Here is a 5,668-nt window from a genome sequence, read left to right as displayed (position 1 = left end):
CGTATTCATCATGTTACCGATGAATTTATTTAAAATTATAACAAAAATTAAATTGAAGAACAATCCGATGTAATTAATACGAAAACCCAGTAAATAGTCAACCTCCTACCGGAGATTATTTAGAGGGCACTGACAAAAAAGAGATAGACCCAAAGACGATAAATTTATTTCTTGTTTTGTATCTGATAACCCTAAAAAATATTGGTATAAAATATACTCGAGTAAAACTATTTGCACAGTAAAAGGTTTCACGCTTAATTTTAAAAATTCACAGAAGGTATATTTCGTAACTGTTACCAATATGATTAAAGACATTGGCCCAGGGAAAACACTACATCCAACTCTAATTGGGTAACCAAGAAACCCAAATCAAGAAAAATTGTAAATGAAACCTCAACTAAAGACTATAGAATAGTATGATAAGGGAATAATTATTGATGAATTTAAAACTGTGCTGAATGGATATGTTTGGTAATACTTTTCACTTTATCTATTATTGCAGATATTTTTATTCATGTAAAAATTAAAAGTGTTTGTGTAAACTTAAAAAAGAAAGTATATATAATGTCAATTATTGTAATTACTTCTGTATATATTGTAAATTATTGTAATTACTTTTGTAAATATAAGAGAAATATTTTATTTTTGTAATGTCTAAAGATATTATTGTATATTTTTAAATTAATGGTATTACTTTTGTAAATATAAGAGAAATATTTTATTTGTTGTATACTATAATTATACGACAGATTGATGAAATCTGCTTTGCTTATCGATGAAACAGAAACATAAATCTTTTTCATTATTTGAAATTATTTCTTTACCGATCGTGGAATAGATACACATAGTACTTAACATACAATTTACTTTCTTGACACGAATTTTATTTTCTTTATATAAAACTTATTTTCTTGACAAAAATCATATTTTCTTTACATAAAATTTTTTTTCTGTACACAAATATTTCGTTTAATACATTTTTATTTCTTAATGTATATGATTTTACATTGTTTTTTACATAAAATGTATTTCCTTTACACGGTTTCATTTCCTTTGCATAAAAATTAATTTACTTTACATAAAATTTATTTTCTGGACACGAAATTTATTTTCTTGACACGAATTTTATTTTTCTTACATAATATTAATTTACATTACATAAACCTTTACCTTTTTAACATTCAGAAGTTTAAAATTATATTTTCTTTAACCGAATGGTTTATAAGTGTTATATAATTTATTCCAATATTAATTTGTAATTTTAATATTTTCCATGTATTTTAATAAACTTCAATGTGTTCTGCAATTTAGATTAATCTCTTCATCTTATTTGTAAATAAATCTCTTTAAACTTTTTATTAACATGCAGTTTGTAAATATAAGAGAAATATTTTATTTTTATCTTTTCAATGAGTTTGTTTTACAGTATATTTTATGTTTAGTTCTACTGTTCCTTAATATCTTGCATTTGCAGGAATCAATGTGATATTTATTAATTCAGTGATTACAATTTAACTAGGTTTATATTTTACAGTTTTTACAATTCCTTATTTCCGCATTTCAAATGAATACGTCCTTCAAAAGTAACAAAATAATCGGCTATGGAACTGTATTTATCATAGCATTGTTTACCAACTCTATGATATGGACAATTTTATTTTTCTATGCCGAGAGTATTTTGAATATATTTCTTTAAAGTATTTTGAGTTATTTTTTCTAATTATTATTTGTTTGGATTATTTTTATTATATTCTTTCTGTTTTGATTGTATCCGAGGATATCATAGATCTTACTATATATTTTAAAATGTAAAAATAGGTATTAGGCCTATGAATACAATTTCTATTTTTGCGGTATAATAACTCGCTTTTAATTTTTGCACACATCATCGCAATCATCATCATCATCATCATCATCATTGTCGTCAACTTCGCCTACATCATCACCATCAGTATGTCTGTCAATATAATCATAATCACACCATAGTCAATATCATCAGCCTTTGTAGTATCATAATCACCTCCACCATCATCCTCACTTTGATTTTCATCATCACTACCATACCGTGGTCACTATCATCAACATTCATCTCATAGTTGTCTTCACTAACATCAATACCATCACTACGGTTGCCAAAATAATCATAATCACTACCATAACTACTATCAACAACATTTGTAGCATCCTTATAACATATACCATCATCCTCACTTTGATCACCATCATCAATATCATAGTCACTATCATCAATATCCATCGTAGTTATCATCTTTGTTATTATTATCATCACCAACAGCAGCATCCTCATCATCACCACTGATACTTTGCATAATCCATCAATATTGTTTATTATCTTCTTAAACATTATCACCATCAACAGTATCATCATCATCCTCATCACAAACGCCATCATGGTCGTCTTCACCATTGTAACCAGTTTCAATTATGATTTTACCCTCTGATATTATCAGAATTTTCGGGTCGTAGTATATCTAAAACTTATTATCAGTTTTTTCTTGCTGTTGTTGTTTTGTATCTACTCCACTACCAGCATACAATATAAATTTAAATAATAAGCAAGAATAGATTTTCATTTATTTTTGGCAAACTAATAATATACATATCGTCATAAAATTTACATTTACAAATTCATAAATTAAGAGTTTTTAGCTTAGCAAACGCTCTTCAAATAATAGAAATTACATCATTGGGAAGCGCATCGATATATTTATTGGTAACTTTAGACGTGAAATATCTCTACATCCTCGATTTTAATGTTCTATTGAATCTCTCTCAACAACACTAGCCTTTGTTTCATTGTTTGTCATAAAGAAATGTATGTCTTGTGATTTAAGATATGCTTGGTCCTTTTTGTTTGTAAATTTTGAACCTCTATCTGTATGAAATTTTTTAAAGGCTTTCTTTTGCCCGATAAAAGTTTCTTCATAGCATCCAACATTGTATCGGAAGATTTGTTCTTAATAAGGATAGCCCACGCATATTTCGATAATACATCGGTACATGTAATAAGAAATCTATATTGTTTATTGTAGCGTTGTAGTGTTGTTAAATCCACGAAATCTAATTCCCATTGCTCATCTATTGCTGTTACATAATAATAATAATAATAATAATAATAATAATAATAATAATAATAGTAATACATTGTATATTTAAGAGCTCTAGGCATTTAAAAGTTTATCAAATAAATTAATATCAAATAGTCATACAATTTTGTTTTAGAATCAAATACGGTAGCTTTTCATTTATTTTGTTTCTATCAAACTAATAATATACATATCATCATAGAATCTACATTAATTTACAAGTTCGTGAATTCAGTGTTAGCTTAGCAAATATTCTTCAACTAATCGCTTAAATTTCGTTTTGGTATGGTCGAATAATGACATAACGCTTCCCACTTTGAGCAAAATTGTATGAAGTTGTTTGATCTGATCACTATTTTGGATGATAAAACCAGTATTCCTGATTACATGGGTCGGTATCTAGGCCTACAAGAACATCGGAATATGGGACCGTGTTAGTTTTTTCATTGTAATTTTCTTCTGACGCTGAACTGCATTCATCTGCGCATTGTATCTTTTTTTCCTCAACTTGTTTTCTCTTTCCGCCATTATCATTTTCATCCGTACTATTACTGCAAACATCTTCACCATTAAGTTCTTGCAACATGTATTCAACTTTATTGGCTTGTCGTTTAGTTATGGATTTCCTAAATTCTTCTTGACTTTTAAATTTCTTTTCTTTGTATTTGTTTTCTACAATCTGTTTCATAAAACATTTATGATCGTAGGAAACGTCTATCCTACAAACCCTACAAAAGTAATTATCGCATCTATGACCCTTACGAAGAATACGGTTACATGTTTTACACGACTTTATTTTTTGACAAGTTGATGTTTTATTCCGTTTTACGGTTGTTTTATGATTATTAAAGCATTGCTGATTTTTTAAAAGTATGTTACAGTCTACACATTCTACAAAGTAATCAGAATTAACAGAGGCTGTACAATCATTAGATTTACATAAATTACACACATATTCACATGTATGTTTAAACTTGTTATTATACCCTTTTAAACATTTGTTGAAGAAATACCTAATACTAGAAATCAAATCAAAATGATTATCATGAAGATATAAATAAATTTGCTTTTGTTTGATTTCTCCACTAAATATAACAGTATTTAAATTATCTTTAGAAATAACAATGAGTTGATAATTGGGAATACTCGTCTGAAACGCTTTTAATTTGTTAATGCCACAGGGTCCCTCTCTAACCCCAGCATTTCTCAACAAATGGAGAGCAGCCCTTCCCTGTTCACATCGGCCCTTTCTCAAATTATCCCATCTTTGTCTAATATTAATTGTATCCTCAATCATTGAGATCCCGGTGACGATCCCTCTGGCACAACAGATATTCTCATCCAACCCATTGTTAATTCTAATGAGACATCTACCCCCCAAATTCTTTATCAATTCCTTTTCTTACCCTACCACCCCTATAGGCATTCTAAAATGCAAAACGTTAATTTTTAAAGTTTCATTAACAAATATATCTGCTCGAGATTGTAAGACTTTCATTATAGCATTAAAAACAACTTCAGGGGTCATGTGATCCCTACGACCGAAAGGTGCGCTTCGCTCATTGGTTGATTTCAGTCAGACGTCACACGTACCAGAGAATGTTTTGATCTTTTCATTATACGTTATTATTCGTCAGACTTCAACGTGACTGGGCCTGTCATTAGAAAAACTCGCTATGCGTCATCAGTTTGAAAAACTCGCTATGCGTCATCAGTCAGCTTATCCTTTTTGGAACACTCACATTCTCAACAGTTCTTTTCATAGCTACTTAGATAGGCGAGACATACATATAATTCACACACATCCTTGACAAAATGTTTTGAATAGAAAAATAGTTGCTACAAGACTTGAGGCTATCCCCAGCGAAACGTTGATTAGAGGAGTCTCTGTAAATCCTATTGTGTTCAGTATACGATTGATCGAAATTTTTCTGAAAATATATAAATAAATAAATTGGTCTAAATAAAATAAATAAATAATTAGTATATATAAAATATATAGAGAGAAACAAATTGCAGTTTGAATTTATTAATCAACGATTGTTAACACCAAGGTAATTCAACAAAAGGACGCACATCTCCGCTCTCGAACATAGCGCGTGCGTACAGTCCTTTGATCTTTACTGTGGCATCGACAATCCGATACTAGTTGCGAGTACATATGCAAGCAAAATGATATGAAGTGAGAACACTGTAATATCAATTATGAAAGATTAGTTGCTCATATGAAAAGTGAAATGCTAGCCAAATTTAATGCTTACATTCTGTCTCTTATACACATCTAGATGTGTATAAGAGACAGGTGTATTGGCAGTGTTGGTGGTCAACTGGGTACTTGCTGTTGGTCTTAAAATATGCAAAATTGAGGATTTAAAAATGGGATAAGAAGAACAGAAATATAAAAGCTTGATAGCGCTGCACCTTATCCATGACAGTTTCACTTACCCTCCCACCAAGGTTTTCAGTTATTATGACCCACCCTCTTAATATGCAAAATTGGTAAATCAAATTCAGTGATGTATATTTTTAATGTTGAAATGAAGAATATATTTCAGTCTAAT

This window comes from Anneissia japonica, unplaced genomic scaffold, assembly GCF_011630105.1.
Source record: "Anneissia japonica isolate Jap-2015-1 unplaced genomic scaffold, ASM1163010v1 scaffold5148_len95523_cov101, whole genome shotgun sequence".
Lineage (NCBI taxonomy): Eukaryota > Metazoa > Echinodermata > Crinoidea > Comatulida > Comatulidae > Anneissia > Anneissia japonica.
Note: the sequence above shows the minus strand (reverse complement) of the source record.